This window comes from Amblyomma mixtum, chromosome 9 (genome assembly GCF_055824585.1).
Source record: "Amblyomma mixtum isolate Tamu chromosome 9, ASM5582458v1, whole genome shotgun sequence".
NCBI classification, from domain to species: Eukaryota; Metazoa; Arthropoda; class Arachnida; order Ixodida; family Ixodidae; genus Amblyomma; species Amblyomma mixtum.
This window is the reverse complement of record NC_143020.1, coordinates 94773920-94792214: the sequence shown is the minus strand read 5'-3', so window position 1 is coordinate 94792214 and position 18295 is coordinate 94773920. Positions and strand designations below refer to the sequence as shown.

Genomic DNA, 18295 nt, shown 5'->3' with positions numbered 1-18295 from the left:
CGTAGTGGAGGGCTCCGGAAATTTCGACCACCTGGGGTTCTTTAACTTGCAGTGACATTGCACAGTACACGAGCCTCTAGAATTTCTCCTCCAAAGAGATTCACCCGCCGCGGCCGGGATCGAACCCGCGTCTTTTGGGTCAGCAGCCGAGCACCATAACCACTGAGCCACTGCGGGAACTTCTGGCTAAAAACTCTTGACTAACTCCTGTTTCTACAATCCCCCTTCTTGCTTATCTCTTCTTTAACAGCCTTGTATTCCACTCTCCCGACCACCTAACTCTAAGCTACGAAACAATAGAAAGGGCAAGGGTAGGCGTTGCTGGAGACAACAACTGTTTGTGCTAGCCTGTCTGAGAAAAATAGGATCGCGAAAGTAGCACAGCGCAATTTATTAGTCTGATATTTGACGTCTCAACCTCAAAACTCATTACCCAGCAAAGATGTATACCCAAGCGTTGACAGCTTCAACTTGATCAATAAGTAAACGCTGACAGTGATGCAGAGTGACGTCACCGACGTCATCACAGGGTCGAGAGAGGTCAACCTTACTGTTAGCGTGGTGTGTAATGGAATGAAAGTATCAATAAGTAGAAGACAGGCTGCATTCTCCCGCGATGTAGCCGACGAATAATTTACTTTACCCTCAAGTGTATTTGTGATGGCAAAGGTCATCGAACAATCGTAAAAATTCCTGCACCATTTGCAATGCACTGACATGACTAATGAATCAGCAACACTTGTTGGTTAAATCAAAGTAACATCAGATCTTCACAGTATGCGCCATCCCTCACTGATTCCGTACATGTTACAAGAACCTCTTTGTTCAAAATTATTTTCAAAAATCAGCTCCGAATTGACAAGCTCTCATTTAACGTTGTACATACTAGCCTCACCAGTTGAAATATCAAGCCGCCACGGTGGCTCAGTGCATATGGCGCTTGGCTGCTGACCCGAAATATGCGGGTTTGATCCCGGCCGTGGCGTTTGAATCTTGATGGCGGCGAAATTCTAGAGGCCCGTGTACTGTGCGATGTCAGTGCACGGTAAAGAACCCCAGGCGGTCGAAATTTCCGGAGCCCTTCACTACGGTGTCCCCATAGCCTGATTCGCTTTTGGACTTAAACGCCCATAAACCATAAAGCGGTCAAAATATCAGAAGACATACAAAAAGTACAAAAAATTTACTCGAAACTGCACAAGACAAAAGAAAAAAATTGTACTCGCGATTACTTTGCAAGTAATTAAGCAATCAGAACAACTAATGTTGCATTCAAATCAGCGATCCGGAACCGCTCTTAGAATCCACGAATAACATGTCCAGAGGGTCTAGGGGCCACAGAGTCACGGTCCAAACTGAACTCAGGATCGGAATCCAAATCAACCATTGAAATACACTCTTCGGTTTCGCGGAGGCAGAAAACTTGCTCCGGCTCCCCTATTTTAACACGTCAAAGGGGTTTGCAAATGCAATACCTCGCCTCCTGAATTACTGGCGACTTTGTGAATTGTCATTCCGTTTCGCGTTTCATTTCACCCTCTGACATTGGTCTCTGCTTCCGGTGTCGTAGGCAGTGGGGGATGACGCGAGGCCGGTCGTGGAATAAATTTGGCCATGTTGCCAGTTACTTCTATAACCCCATCAGGAGTGAGTTATTATACGCGTTTGACAGAAAGTCTGTCATCCTCTCCCGTCCGCGTTAATTTGGGTGTTTTATGTCCAATATAGTTTACCAATATCCCCAGACTTACACATTAATGAGAATTATTATCCGAAACAGGGGAAATGTTAACAATTTCAGGTTTTGTTGAGAAGCATTCTCGGCTGCACAGAAAGAAAAATCCATCCTGAAGACAAAATTTTTCCCTTCCTGAATAAGAAGTGAAGATGGGTTTGTGAAGTTCTAATGAACAGGGAAGCAAAAGGTTAATCTAAAGCACAATCTCATCAACTGGAACAGCGTGCACAACTACAACAGTAGCGTCATGCCGCAGATGAAACTTTGACGTCAGATTGTTATCCACCTGCCATTGTCAGTTACCTGGAATGACCATTACTCCATATTCGGAGAATCAAGGTTACGTCACACAGTTTCTGTAATTACAGGGTTGCTTATTAAACCGTCCAAGCAGGTCTCTTCAAAAGAACATCAGACATATGTTCATAGAGCTCAATTTGAAGCCCCAGCAAAAGTGACGGGCATGATGGATGAAACTGTGCGTTTAACACAAACTAGCGATCTTTGCAACACGTGCACTTTGCCGGTCATTTTCAAACCCTTTACTTCCACGCCTGCTTGAGATGCCCGTCATCGCATACATGACAAAAAAATAATGGGAATCTGGGCACTTAGCGATCTCGAAATGTTTCTGCCCAGCGCTGAAAAGGACTATTGCTAGATGCACGTCAAATGTGCAGAAATATAAGTTCATTACTGCAACCGTTCTCATACGAAATGGAATATCACCTCGAAAGAGTACAGCGCCAATTTGGCAAAGTAAGCAAGAGCTGAGAAATGTCATCAGGGACATAAGCGAAAACAAAGAACGCGTCAAATTCTTAGCAGTGCGAAATGCTCGTCGAAGGCAGTTGGCAAAATAAAAACACCGCCTGCCGTCAGACATTCATAGCAGTAGACCAGAAGTCCTGCCAGAATGCGATCAGTTCATGCTTGCTTGGTGTTTGCCACGCTGTGCGTCGTTGGTATGTATCTGCATCGTTATTACAAGTGTGTGTATATTTTTGAAGCAAGGCCTCCCTTAGCGAAAAAGAGGATGTACTAAAAATGCATTTCAAACGTATTCTATTAATTTCATATTTATTTCGCATTTTTTTGTCCCTAGCTTAAACTGCAATACGAATGCTTTCTAAGTATACTAGGAATAATTTTTCGAACGTTCTTAAAAATACGTGAAAAGTACATTTTTGCCCGCTTAGCATATTTATAATGCATTAAAAATATAGTAAAAATATACATTAGAAATATACTAAAAATATACATTTAATACATTAAAAATATGTTTACTCGGGCTTAAAAAAATTCTACTGGGCGGCTCCATGGAATGACACGGGTTAATTCTTCAACTGGAGAACAAATCGCACACGGGTATTTATCATTAATCAACAGGAGTGATATTATAAGGTCACGTGATTGAATGGGAACGGCAGATACCTACACACAGCATACCAAGACGACAGCGACACAGCAAACCACAAATCCTATGACAAGCGCTATACTTGGCTTGCCGTTTATATACCCAGCGAAAGCGACGCACTATCTTGCGCGGTGAGGCCTTTTTTTGCGCAAATACTGTGGGCTGCCAAATTATCGCAGAAGTACCCTACTGGTCGCGTTCGAATCTGGGGTTAATTGAGGACGGAATTGCTAGTTGAAACTTGCGTCAGACACAGGTCAGGAGTCGAACTGTCAACCAACAGATACATGGGCGTGTAAGGGAGCAGGTCTGCCCTGCCAGACGGGATCCTTCCCGCTGGCTTATTCAGACCCAGAAGTACCCAAGGCGCTTTTGCTGGTATAATGCTATCACGTTCTCACACGGAAATGTTCGAATGACATTGAGCGGAATGGCATTCGAGAATAGGAATGACATTCGGATTCGACGGACTGCCGCGGTGCTGCACGACACTTTCGAAACGCATTCGAAAGCCTCAGCTCGCTTTCAGTGTACAGCGACGACGACGACGGCGGTCACACTAGTCCGACAACGACAGTATATATCAAGCTGAACAACAGCATGTAATTATAGTGAAATATCTAGTTTACTATAATATGATTCTAGAGGGACACGTTTTTCAGGCCAACGACACCGACGAATCCGGTCGGCGGACGGTCAGCCTTGTCGGCGGCTGAGCGAGAGCACGGTGATGAGGCGGCGGTGTGTATATGCTCGCGCTTCTAAATGAGCGAAACGAACGGCTATATTTCACGTGTGCACACCTGAACACTCACCAGCGATAAGCGCTTGCCAAATCAATTTCAGTCGACGACGGCTCTGTTCCCTTCCGCGACGACTAGGCCCAGCGAGTTCGCAGGGATTTCGGCGGTTGTGAAGAGCGAATCACAAGCTTTAGCGAATGCAAATAGTCACCAGGTGTAGTTTAAACAACAGTGACCTGAAATCAACTATTTCTTACATCGCAGGGCACGCGTACGATGAACGGGAATCGCCGGTGTGACCCAGACTGCCGAGCCGTGCTTTACGGCCAGCAGCAGTCGTCGCAGTCGCTAGCTTGTGGATAACAGTCGCCAGACATACTTCTGGATAAAGTAGTTTAAAAAAAGTACTGGTCGCATCGGAGAAAGCCGGGACAAGAAGCGAGAAGCGCCAGTCCTGCGCGATGCCAACAACCCGGCTTTCTCAGGCGTGCGATCGCATCATCGCTTCCCACACATTGTCGCACTGCGTAAACAAGCACGAGTACAACCAGTAAAAAAGAAAACAGATTGTTTAATAGAACGAAAGCGCAGATTGCGTTTTATGTTATGTAAACAAGCGATGTAAACAACAGTATGAGTGCAGTCGTCCTCATCGGCGCACTCCCGGGGAAATTTCATGCTGACGCGGTTAATATTCATTGGCGTAATATTATCTTCAAGCACTCCCTTAGACAGAACACGTGTAGCATCGTTAGATGACATGCGGTTTGAAGGCATTCGAAGCGCCTGTGTAGCAGGAGTATAAGTGGTGATCACCTTCCTGCTAGAAGTTACCACAAACGAAAGGATGACACAAAAGGGAAAGTTTTCACTCCTCGCTGAAACGTCATTTCGAGCCCTAGATTGTTCCACGGTAGCTTGAATTGTAATGCAAATATGTTTACGCGGACAGCCCATTTGTTAGAATTTAAGTATACTTCAGACGGATTAATTGCGTATTTACGAAAGTACACTTTAAATAGATGGCCAGCACCAAAATGCGATCCCGAAACTCGATTTTGAGCATTAGATTGTTCAACGACAGCTTGTAGTGCGCTGCAAACATGCTAATACGGACTGCCAATTTGCTAGAATTTCAGTGTTCTTTGGACGAATTAATTGCGTATTTACGGAAGTGCACTTCAAATACATTGACGACACGCAAATGCCATTTCCCGAAACGCGATTTCGAGCACTCGACTGTTCAACGGCAGCTAGAAGTGTGCAAAGACGTTTAAAAGTACTGCCCGTTTGTTAGAATTGAAGTATATTTCGGATGAATTAATTTCATATTTACGAAAGTTCACTTTTAATACATTGACCAGATGCCAAAACTACATACATATACGTTTACAAGGGCTGCCCGTTTTCTAGAATTGAAGTATACTTTCGATGAATTAATTTCATATTCCTGAAAATGCACTTTTAATACACTGACAAGATGCTAAAACTGCATACATATTTTTTCACGTATTTGAGAAGTGTTCGAAGTATGCTTTAAGTGAGGTATTTTTGGCACATTTTAAAAATATATTTCGAATACCAAGCATGAAATTTCAGGAACGTATTTCCTACATATTTTTGGTGCATTCATGAATACAAAATATATTTAAAATACAATTTAAATAGCCCACCGTATATTCGAAACGTATTAGTTTTTGCTAAGGGGCTGTATATAGAAAACTTATGTTTCGCGCGAGACCAACCATTTTTCTTGTCATCACGATCTTTAACCATGCTAAACAAGTGAATCATATTTCCTGCGGTACAAGTCCATGTGCGCTAGGCAATTTCAGAAAATATGCGCTTAAGGCAAGAAAAATGCAGTCTGTATTAGCGCTGACATCAACAATTTTGGTAAGCGACACCGCATAAATTGTACAATCAACCTTGTATTGGCATATACTTTAAGAAAGCTTGTCCTCTTGCCGGGACGTTTGTCAGCAGACAGAGGCTTTCCTACCGCCTCTTCAACGCGGCATCAAAGGTTTTGTTATGCAACTCAGGATTGCTAGTTGGTAGTGTGTGATAGAAAAGGTGCAGATACATTTCAGTTTGAAGGTCGAAGCTGAAATTAAGTTCCAGCAGTATATAACATGTACAGGGAAGTACACAGCGCTTTTATGACAGTAAAGTGTCCCTCTGTTTTCATTTCTGCAACACGGTCAAAAGCTTCTCCTGTCTGCCCCAAATATAATACTTCTACATAGCTTTTAGCAAACGGTCAGCGCACTCGTAACAAGTAACTACATCCCAATTGTATCTAATTAGTTTCTATTCTTATGTATTAATAATATTATTTTTATAATTATTATTATTCGTGTTTGCACGTGCGTTCTTAAACATGTTATAATTATACCTCTCACAGCACAACTCTCCGAAGCTTTCTTCAGACGTTGTCCGGACATATGCAACCCACATCCTGTAAGTAGAAAGTGATGGTTCTGGTAACGTTCCAAACTTATATAGTCCACAAGAAAGCACGACAAGAAAACATAGCGTAGTGTTAAATATGCATAGCGTATAATTGGATCTGAAAGCGGAATGCTATGACTTCGCGTTCAAACCACAATGGAGCTTCGTGTGAGTACGTTCGTAGATGGCACATGCATGAGCTCCAACTCACCATAACACTTGGTGCTCCATTTTTAGTCCTCGCCCTAAACTTAAGAAAAATGGCTGTTCATGTTTCCACTTCCTAACACTTTTCTGATCATATACTTGGTAATTCGAGACACCTAACAATGCTGCTATCTAAGCCAGGTTAAAGGTTGCACCACTGGACTCTGTCAGAGTCCAGGTTCAGCAAAAATTAAAGAGGAACAGTGTAGTTTATTTTTGCTTAGGAAAAAGAACCAATCGTACTTCGGCAAGTGTGCGGTTATATATATATATATATATATATATATATATATATATATATATATATATATATATATATATATATATATATATATATCAAGGATGTTTGGGAGCCTCTATGAATTCTTTCAGCGCAAACATCTTGCCATGAAGTGTAGTGGATTTCATTTTTCATTTAACTTTTGTGTGTATTGCTGAAGCGTGCTATTAGGTCATGGTTAAAATGAAATACATCCTTCAAAATTAAACTGTTCTGAACGATTTGAACATTCCGCGTAATTGTAAGCATGTATGTAAAGCAGCGCAAATGAAAGGATTGTCGAAAGTCGCTGCGCATGCAATACAGATATTTCCCTCTCTCACAGCCACCTGCTATTATTTAGATACAATTCAGTTCCCTTGACGAAGCATTTCACTTTTAAATGTCAGCCCAGTGAAGAAATAAGGTGCATTTTGCCAGCTCCACAAACGCGAAAGACTATACCTCATGTCACGTTCTAAAACGTAGCGCGTTTGAGAAGCTGTTTAGGTGGCGAATTATTACTTCTTGAACTCCGCAGGAACGACCTGTTCGCAAATGCAGTTACCACTGCGGATGGTTCAAATATGGACATCTCTTCGACGGCACCCTATGTTACGTAAGATAGTTCTCTTTTTATTTTTTATTTCATTCCATCGTTCTTGAAAGCTACTGAAGGAAGCAGCAAGTTCTACTGATAACAAGCCATAGATTTACACTCTTTATTTAGCTTGATGAAAACCAGAGTAGTTGTGCCATCTTTCTTTTTCCAGCACCGCTCAATTTTCGGATCGTATACCGGCCGCTGCTATTCCGGCAGCTGCAAACGTAGCACTCTCGTGAGGTTTCCGTGGCAAGGCCCATATGATTCTGAACGTTACTGCGACAGAACAAAGACAACCCCGGAATCGTTGACGACAACGCGGGATTCAACCCCGTCTTTCTCCGCCACAACACCGAGGGTGCCAAATGACACCGTCAAATCCGCAGCACCATCTTCGAGTAAGTAGAGGCACCCTGACTTTCGCGAACAAGCGCTGCTGAAGTTACCACAGCGCTTTCATTTTTTTTTTATTTGTAGTCCGGAAGTCGCCTCTGGGCGCACGTGACCTGCGAAGCTGGTTAGGTTTACTTAGGTTAGGCTTCTTTAAAAAAAATTGTCTGTCAAATTTACACCGTAGGCTCGAAGGCGCAACGTAGCAGTCGGATGAAAATTAATTACGCCCACCTGGAGTTCCTACAGGTAAAAACTTGCATACGATAGCGCTTTTGCAACTCAATTCCATCGATATGCAACCGCTGTCACCACGATCTAATCCGGCAATTCTTCTAAGAAACCCAACACGCCAGCCACTGAACTACAACGGCGGGTTCTGTAACATACTGCAGTGCCGATCACATTGGCACACAGACTTGCGTATACCGTTATCGGCTGTCTTTACTAGGATCGGCTGTCTCACTAGATTTTCACTTAGCTTGGACACAATAATTTAAAATTGGCGCGCCTTAACGTTCTTTCCACGTGCGGAAGGGAACATTATAATTTACTGCCGACTCAATGTATCTTAATTATGATTCACTATACCAAAGTCCTAATTTAAAACTAAGGCAAGTCTGTGTCATCGTTCAGACACAATCCGGTGTGAGTCGCATACTTATCCTAGGTATCACTGAGATGGAAGCGCCTAACACTACGCAACAAAGTGTTCCGATTTACAGTTCCTAATAGCAGCACTGTTACCACTGCTGGAGCCACTAAAGCAGCTCTCGAGGTCACAATTGCAACTAGTGGCGATGAATATAAAAACCCTGTTTCCATAATCCGTAAAAATCTCATGTTTCCCCTTGAACACTACGCAATGAAACATACACACGTTACTTTTCTGCAGCATGGTTTACACGTGGTTAATACTTTTCTACAGATTGGACTTGCACGAACGCTTATCTCAGCACTTAGAGCGTCGGTGCAAGCAGCTTACAGATACTAAAATTGCAGCTGACACTGAAAATTTAACTTGATTGTCGCTGATACATCTTTCCAACCCCGAGCAGTCAACTAGCAACAAAATGAATCCTGGACACTAGAATGAACCAAAATTTCATGCTTGCCCCACGATTCTATAATTTCAGAACGAAATAACATTTGCCATAAACAGTGTACCTTTCTCTTACAACACATATGAAGATGAACCATCAAACGACGAAGCTAGAAAGAGCACCGCTACCATACATGATGGTAACTTCATGGAAAGGAAAAGAATGACTTTAGAAGTCTTTTTTTTGCTTGGTACCTCACGTGAATTACCCGGCGACAACGCTGAAAATACCACCGCGACCATCGATGAAACAACGTCAGGTGTACCAGGGACAACTGGTAACCAAATTCATTACCGATGCTTAGAGCATGCACAGTGACCAAATCTATACGCCAAAAGCACGATTCAACTTGATGGAGGCGAAAAGGCCATGCATCTAAAAATATATTTTCGTTTTCTTGGTGTCTCAGGTGAATTTCCCGGTGACAACTCTGAAAATAGCACCGCGAACATCGATGAAACAACGTCAAGTGCGCCAGGTTCAACTAGTAACCAAGTTCATTCCCGATACTTAGAACATGCACTGAGAGCAAATTTATATGCCATGAGCAGGATGTAACTCCACGAAAACAGAATGAATGTGCCTCTAAAAATGGTCTTCTTTCTTTTATGCTTCAGGTGAATTGCCAGGGGACGTCGCTGAAAATACTACCACGACCATCGATGAAACAACGTCAAGTGCACCAGGTACAGCTGGTAACCAAATTCATTCCCGATACTTAGAGCATGCACTGAGAGCAAATTTATATGCCATGAGCAGGATGTAACTTGACGGAAACGGTAAGAATGTGCCTCTAAAAACGACCTTTTTTTCTTTTATGATTCAGGTGAATTTCCAGGCGACAACGCTGAAAACACCACCGCGACCGTCGACGAAACAACGTCAAGTGCTCCAGGTACAACTGCTAACCGTTTATTCCCGTTACTTACAGCATCCACTCAGAGCAAATTTATAAGCCATGAGCAGGGTGCAACTTGATGGAAACTAAAAGAATGCGCCTCTAAAAATGATCTTTTTTTCTTGTATGCTTCAGGTGAATTGCCAGGCGACAACGCTGAAAATACTACCGCGACCATCGATGAAACATCGTCAAGTGCACCAGGTACAACTGGTAACCATGTTCATTCCCGATAATTAGAGAATGCACTGAGAGCAAGTTTATATGCCATGAATAGGATGTAATTCCACGGAAACGAAAAGAATGTGCCTCTAAAACTGACCTTTATTTTTCTTTTATGTTTCAGGTGAATTTCCAGGCGACAACGCTGAAAACACCACCGCGACCGTCGACGAAACAACGTCAAGTGCTCCAGGTACAACTGGTAACCGTTTATTCCCGTTACTTAGAGCATCCACTAAGAGCAAATTTATAAGCCATGAGCAGGATGCAACTTGACGGAAACTAAAATAATGTACCTCTAAAAATTATCTTTTTTTTTGTATGCTTCAGGTGAATTGCCAGGCGACAACGCTGAAAATACTACCGCGACCATTGACGAAACAACGTCAAGTGCACCAGGTACAACTGTAACCGTTTATTCCCGATACTTAGAGAATGCACTGAGAGCAAATTTATAAGCCATGAGCAGGATGCAACTTGACGGAAACTAAGAGAATGTGCCTCTAAAAATGATCTTTTTTTCTTGTATGCTTCAGGTGAATTGCCAGGCGACAACGCTGAAAATACTACCGCGACCATTGATGAAACAACGTCAAGTGCACCAGGTACAACTGGTAACCATGTTCATTCCCGATACTTAGAGAATGCACTGAGAGCAAGTTTATATGCCATGAATAGGATGTAATTCCACGGAAACGAAAAGATTGTGCCTCTAAAAATGACCTTTTTTTTCTTTTATGTTTCAGGTCAATTTGCAGGCGACAACGCTGAAAACACCACCGCGACCGTCGACGAAAGAACGTCAAGTGCTCCAGGTACAACTGGTAACCGTTTATTCCCGTTACTCAGAGCATCCACTAAGAGCAAATTTATAAGCCATGAGCAGGATGCAACTTGACGGAAACTAAAAAAATGTGCCTCTAAAAATGATCTTTTTTTCTTGTATGCTTCAGGTGAATTGCCAGGCGACAACGCTGAAAATACTACCGCGACCATTGATGAAACATCGTCAAGTGCACCAGGTACAACTGGTAACCATGTTCATTCCCGATACTTACAGAATGCACCGAGATCAAGTTTATATGCCATGAATAGGATGTAATTCCATGGAAACGAAAAGAATGTGCCTCTAAAAATGATCTTTTTTTTTCTTTTATGTTTCAGGTGAATTTCCAGGCGACAACGCAGAAATTACCACCGCGACCGTCGACGAAACAACGTCAATTGCTCCAGGTACAACTGGTAACCGTTTATTCCCGTTACTTAGAGCATCCACTAAGAGCAAATTTATAAGCCTTGAGCAGGATGCAACTTGACGGAAACTAAAATAATGTGCCTCTAAAAATGATCTTTTTTTCTTGTATGCTTCAGGTGAATTGCCAGGCGACAACGCTGAAAATACTACCGTGACCATTGATGAAACAACGTCAAGTGCACCAGGTACAACTGGTAACCATGTTCATTCCCGATACTTACAGAATGCACTGAGAGCAAGTTTATATGCCATGAATAGGATGCAATTCCATGGAAACGAAAAGAATGTGCCTCTAAAAATGACCTTCTTTTTTTTATGTTTAAGGTGAATTTCCAGGCGACAACGCTGAAAACACCACCGCGACCGTCGACGAAACAACGTCAAGTGCGCCAGGTACAACTGGTAACCAATTTCATTCCCAATAATTAGAAAATGCACTGAGAATGCACTGAGAGCAAGTTTATATGCCATGAATAGGAAGTAATTCCACGGAAACGAAAAGAATGTGCCTCTAAAAATGATCTTTTTTTCTTTTATGCTTCAGGTGAATTTCCAGGCGACAACGCTGAAAACATCACCGCGACCGTCGACGAAACAACGTCAAGTGCGCCAGGTACAACTGGTAACCAATTTCATTCCCAATACTTAGAAAATGCACTGAGAGCAAATTTATAAGCCATGAGCAGGATGCAACTTGACGGAAACTAAAAGAATGTGCCTCTAAAAATGATCCTTTTTTCTTGTATGCTTCGGGTGAATTGTCAGGCGACAACGCTGAAAATACTACCGTGACCATTGATGAAACAACGTCAAGTGCACCAGGTACAACTGGTAACCCAGTTCATTCCCGGTACTTAGAGCATGCACTGAGAGCAAATTTATGCGCCATGGGCCGCATGTAACTTGACGGAAAGGCAAAGAATATGCCTCTAAAAATGATTTTTTTTCTTTTATGCTTCAGGCGAATTTCCAGATGACAACACTGAAAAAACCACCGCGACCATCGACGAAACAACGTCAAGTGCTCTAGGTACAACTGGTAACCAATTTCATTCCCAATACTTGGAGCATGCACTAAGGGCAAATTTATATGCCATGATCTGGATGTAACTTGACGGAAAGGCAAAGAATATGCCCCTGAAAATGACCTTTTTGCTTTTATGCTTCAGGTGAATTGCCAGGGGACGTCGCTGCAAATACTACCGCGACCATCGATGAAACAACGTCAACTGCACCAGGTACAGCTGGTAAGCAAGTTCATTCCCCATACTTAGAGCATGCACTGAGAGCAAATTTATGCGCCATGAACAGGATGTAATTCCACGAAAACAAAAAGAATGTGCCTCTAAAAATGATCTTTTTTCGATGCTTCAGGTGAATTTCCAGGAGACAACGCTGGAAGTAACACCCCGGCCATCGAAGAAACAACGTCAAGTGCTCCAGGTACAACTGGTAACCAAGATCATTCCCGATACTTTGAGCATGCACTGAGACCAAGTTTATATGCCATGAACAGGATGTAATTCCACGGAAAAGAAAAGAATGTGCCTTTAAAAATGATCTTTTTTTATGGTTCAGGTGAATTTCCAGGCTACAACGCTGAAAATAACACCCCGACCATCGACAAAACAACATCAAGTCCACCAGGTAGAACTGCTAATCAATTTCATTCTCAATACTTAGAGCATGCACTGAGAGCAAATTTATGTGCCATGAACAGGGTGTAACTTGATGAAACGAAAAAAATGTGCCTCTAAAAATGATTTTTTTTTCTAAAAATGATCCTTTTTTGTGCTTCAGGTGAATTGCCAGGCGACAACGCTGAAAATACTACCGCCACCATCGATGAAACAACGCCAAGTGCTCCAGGTAAAACTGGTAACCAAGTTCATTCCCGATACTTAGAGCACGCACTGAGACCAAATTTATATGCCACGAGCAAGATGTAACTCCGCGGAAGCAAAAAAAATGTGCCTCTAAAAATGATATTTGTTTCTTTCATGTTCAGGTCAATTGCCAGGCGACAACGCTAAAAATAACACCCCGACCATTGATGACACAACATCAAGTCCACCAGGTACAACTCCTAATCAATTTGATTCCCGATACTTAGAGCATGCACTGAGAGCAAATTTATGTGCCATGAACAGGATGTAACTTTATGAAAACAAAAAGAATATGCATCTAAAATTACCCTTTTTCGCTTTTATGCCTCAGGTGAATTGGCAGGTGACGACGCTGAAAATAGCACCGCGGCCATCGACGAAACAACGTCAAGTGCACCAGGGACAACTGGTAACTAAGTTCATTCCCTATACTTAGAGCATGCACTGAGAGCAAATTTTTATCCCATGTCCACGATGTAACTTGATGGCAACGAAAAGAATATGCATCCAATAATGATATTTATTTTTTGCTCTTATTCCTCAGGTGAATTGCCATGCAACGACGCTTCAAATACCTCCGCGACCATCGGTGAAACAACTTCAAGTGCACCAGGGACAACTGGTAGCCAAATTCACTCTTGATACTTACACCGTCCACTGAAAGCAACACCTTATGTCATCAGCATGCTGTCGTAATGTGATATAAACAAAAAAAAACGTGCCACAAGAGCCATTTTCTGGCTATGTGGTTCCTATGATGTACCACGAGACGACGCTGAAAATACAACCACTGCCAACTCTGACTTGCCTTCTGACTTCCCGGTATCAAATTTTTCAGCGTACAGTTATTTGTTCCCCACACTGCACAATAAAAGTTTTTACCTTCTACAAAAAAAACAACAGTATAAAATAAACAAAAACAAATTTTCGGTTAATATATTCGTTGTTTACTGAGTATGTAACAAAGAACGCTTGCAAACAATGTCAGATTTTTCTTGTCTGTTTTTTCCTCTTCCGAATACAGAATCATGAGCACTCGAAATCAGTTCTGGGGACCTAAAACCGCTTTTGACAAGGAAAACTTCGTTCAAGTGACAGATAAGAAGAAATGCTGAGTAAAGGCTGAATATTTTTTATTGCTGCCATTTGAAACACGCCTCAAGTTACAGCAACAAAAATTAAATTATCAGAATCTATAACGGTAATTCAAACCCCAAAAAGCTACATAAATTGTTTTCATACAATCTCTGCTTCAAACACTGAATATTTCCCCAGCATTATTGCAGGTCAGGAGTGTCTGAAAGAACATTAGAATCACTCGAAAACTAACTTTCATTTCTTATGTCTTTCAGGTGGTGATGAAGAAGGAATACCTGATACACCTTCGAATGGCACAACCTCAATTGGTGACTTATCTCAATCTCAATATTTTATCCAACCACATTTACTCATTGTTAATTTTGTCCTCTTTTAAAATGATTTGAAGTAATCTGTGAACAGGGGGCTAAGCTCAAAAATATGCCATTAGCAAAGATATCATGGACACGAAAGCTGGAGAAGCAACAGTTGAAAATGAAACCACTGCCATAACCTTTATGGTTTCGACCGTACAAAATTACCAGCCGGCGGTATAAATACCCAGTCCAAATCATAAACCTTTCGCATCGAAGGCCTAAAACGTTGCGGGAATGTAGTCAACACTACAATTCTTTGAAGGCAAAAAGAGGGGCTTAAACGGTAGCGTTTTTCTTTCGTGCATTTCATGTGACGAAGAAGGCAGCAACGGTGACGACGAAATCCCTGTAACTCCTTCAAATGGCAGCGAATTAACGAATCTAATTACTGATCTATTGCCAAGTTAAATATCTTGCTTGTTTTTCCGCCGTTATTTAAGACAATATGTGAACTAGGAAATCTGTTTCAAAATACACCTAAAACGCAAAAAGTTTCATTCCAAATCGTAGGGCTTGTTTCAATGCATTTCCTAGTATGCAGGTCATCACCGCCATGAATGCCTGAATGGAACCTGTGGCGAAGATCAAGAGCTCTCTCTTTTATTTCTAATTATTCCTGTTTTCCCACCATACCCCAGCAAATACATTGATCTCACCTCCTTATCGATATCTTTGCCACCCCCTCGTGTCTCCATTCCTTCTGAATCTGCTCTGCTACCTAAAAAGCCATTGCTTGCCAATTCTACGTTTCATTGCTTCAGAAAATGAAAAATAGGGAGCGGAAATAAGATGATGCTTTAGGCCGACTAAAATCATAGTAGTATGCACCAAAGCGGCGTCTTACTGACTATACCGTGCAATATATTCGTCTTCCATTCTGACGAACTGTTCTCAAAAAGCCGGAATTAATCTTATGCAGCCCAGTCAGCGCTCACTTCTCCTTTTGCCTCTCATCACTTTAGTTGCCAAAGTGTCCACGCATTTTTTTTTTTAATCTTCGGATGTTCTAGCTTACAAGAGCTGCATTTTCAGCGAAAGCAGCATCATTGTCGTTATAAAGCCGTAATCTATCCATACAGGCATACTTCAATTTGTCCTGAGCACGCCTTTAAAGAACTCTCAAAATTTACCAGGAGGCGTGCCTCACAGCCGACAGTGTGTTTTCGCAAGCATTAATACGTTCTCAACGTCATGGGTCACCGGCACGTCGTGTCACGTCATATACCCATGATGTGTGCCCTGAAATGCTTAGTCACATATTGAAGCCAAGGGTCAGGTTTTACTGAGAGGTCTAAGGAGGCGCACCTCGCAACAAAATCTGTTCCGCGGCTTCATTTTGGGACCCAGAGCTCATGGCCGCACAGCGTGAAAAATGACTGGGGTTCAACGTGGCTTGAACCTCCTTATGTGAGCGAAAGATGTTAAGCAGGGTCTCTACTGTCTCAAATCAAATGTCAAGGTCAAGGTTCAAGGTCAAGGGTGAAGGTCAGGTACTCAATGTTCAGTCTTATGATCACGTGGTCATACTACCTCAGCTTGGGCCATACCACCACGCAGAAGTTCGGCTTGACCTTGTGAGGCATTGAAGGTTTTGTCGGTGTGGTGCCCACAGACTCAAATTAAATGTCAAGGTCAGATACCTAACGGTCATAGTCATATGATCACGTGGTCATATTACCACAGCTTGGGCCATACCATCACGCAGTTAAGTTGGGTTTGACCTTGTGAGGCATTGAAGGTCGTTGTCTCATCCACGTCGAAATCACAAGTTTTACCCTGAGGAGTAAAGCTCTCGTTCTAAATACGACGTGACCTACCGGTGACCCATGGCGAAACGAACGTGTCAAACATTGAATCAGTCAGTCGCCCATGTTACACCCTCGCACCGCTGCCCTGCATTCTCCTCTTGCCCGTCACTGACACCGGTATATGTGTATGTATCGAGCGAACAACACAAATCCAAACGAACACATGAAAGCCCCGTTAGTCGAGAAATTTGTCCAACGCAAAGAACTTCACAGAACCTAATATTTAAAAAATGTGATATAAACTTCTCTTTTAACACATTCACCTATTTCCTTCGGGTTGTATAGCAAGCTCAGGACAAAAGAAAAGGAAAAATTGTTTACGGTGCCCTGACTTTTCCTTCTCTGGTTTTGTTTCTCTTGACCCAGATACAGCAACAAGAGAAAATGATGTCGTGCTCTCTTGAGTCAAGCTGCCGCCCGCACAGTATGAACTAAGGAAAACTTCCGGTGCTACCTCACCATATTTAACTGTCTTGTCTGACGTGACATCGCAGTATATGTGACTTGACATGACTGAAAATAAAATTTAAAAAAAACCCTATACCTCTGGCTCACTGTTCGAAGTACTTTACTATGCTAACGTAAGGCGCTCGTGCCAATCGTTAGCGTTAAGCAAAACCTTTTCCCTGCTTCTGGATGGCCCTTCAACATAGCTATCGGCTCATGGTTCTTAAAACTGCCTTAGCACTCTACAGTATCTACTCGTAAATACCGAAGTCAGTATGATTCACAGCTTGTCCTTATAGTTAGGTCTCCACGTCCCGAGAGACACGACAAGAAGAAAGCTTGACGCTTTGCCTGCCATCTTCAGTTCACCAAACGGCAACGCCACGCACATATGTGTGATACAGTTCATTGATGTGCTACGACGCTTAGATCGAGTCAGTAACACCCGTTATGCATCCAAAATCCAAATGCGAGCAAGATCCTTGTGTGATTCTACTCCTAGCTGCATAGCTCCACTGCGCCGCTCCATGACATCTTAAATCTGTAGAGTATACAAAAACAGTTCAAAGAAGCAGAGTCAACGCTACGACAGCTTTGTCAAGCCAGTCCTCAAGCATTCTTCATCCAAGAAGCCTACTACATGACCTTCTTAAAGATTGCTCATACTGTTACACTTAGTCGGCCATGTGTGAGATATAGAAGGCTAACTAATCTCATGAAGCCTACTTGGGGGAATTGGTGGTGAGCATCGCAAAAAAGTCAGAATGACAGGTAGAGGAAGAGACGGCATTTAAATGTCCTCACAAATGAGAGCTAGGCTGCAACCACCAGCTCATATATGAGTAGGACCCTTCGCGTTCTCGTAACGCCCAATTTCACCTGATGCTTTCACTACGAGAAAATTCCTTAAACATCGGGTTGAACCCAATTTCTACCGCAAAATCATCCTTCTAGGAAACTTAGTTTCCGTGTGCGCCAAGCTGTATACACCGCAAGAAAACCAGCGGACATCTTGGACGGACGTACAGAGGGGTGTTTCAAGTCAAGCGATCATTTTAAAGTTCTTTTCACTCTTTTTTTTATGACGACCCGTACTTGGCGGCCAAATAAGAACAGTGCATTTCGAAAGCGACAAGCAAAAGCGTGGGTACTGTACGTTAGCGTGGTTAACGAACACAGTACCAAGTGCTACCCACGCTAACGGCGTCTTGCTCAAAAGCTCTTCTGAGTTTAAAATCACCGCACTTACTATGAAAGAATGTTGTCGCAGTGTACAAAGTCAGAAAGGTGTTTCACGGATGCAGAAGTGCTGCGCAGCAGATTATGACGTGCTTGGCAAAATTATTGCAATTTTTGAGAAAATAAAATAAACGCCCGATTTTATGTAAGGTTTGCAATACAACCTGCTGT

General features: G+C 42.5%; 1 long non-coding RNA gene across 1 annotated transcript; it reads left to right on the top strand.

Moving 5' to 3' along the window:
* Positions 1–6276: 6276 nt before the first annotated feature.
* Positions 6277–7818, top strand: LOC149330203 (uncharacterized). Its single transcript, XR_016285493.1, has 3 exons — positions 6277–6361; positions 7360–7437; positions 7592–7818. It is a non-coding gene; the product is annotated as an uncharacterized LOC149330203 (long non-coding RNA).
* The last annotated feature ends 10477 nt before the right edge of the window (positions 7819–18295 follow it).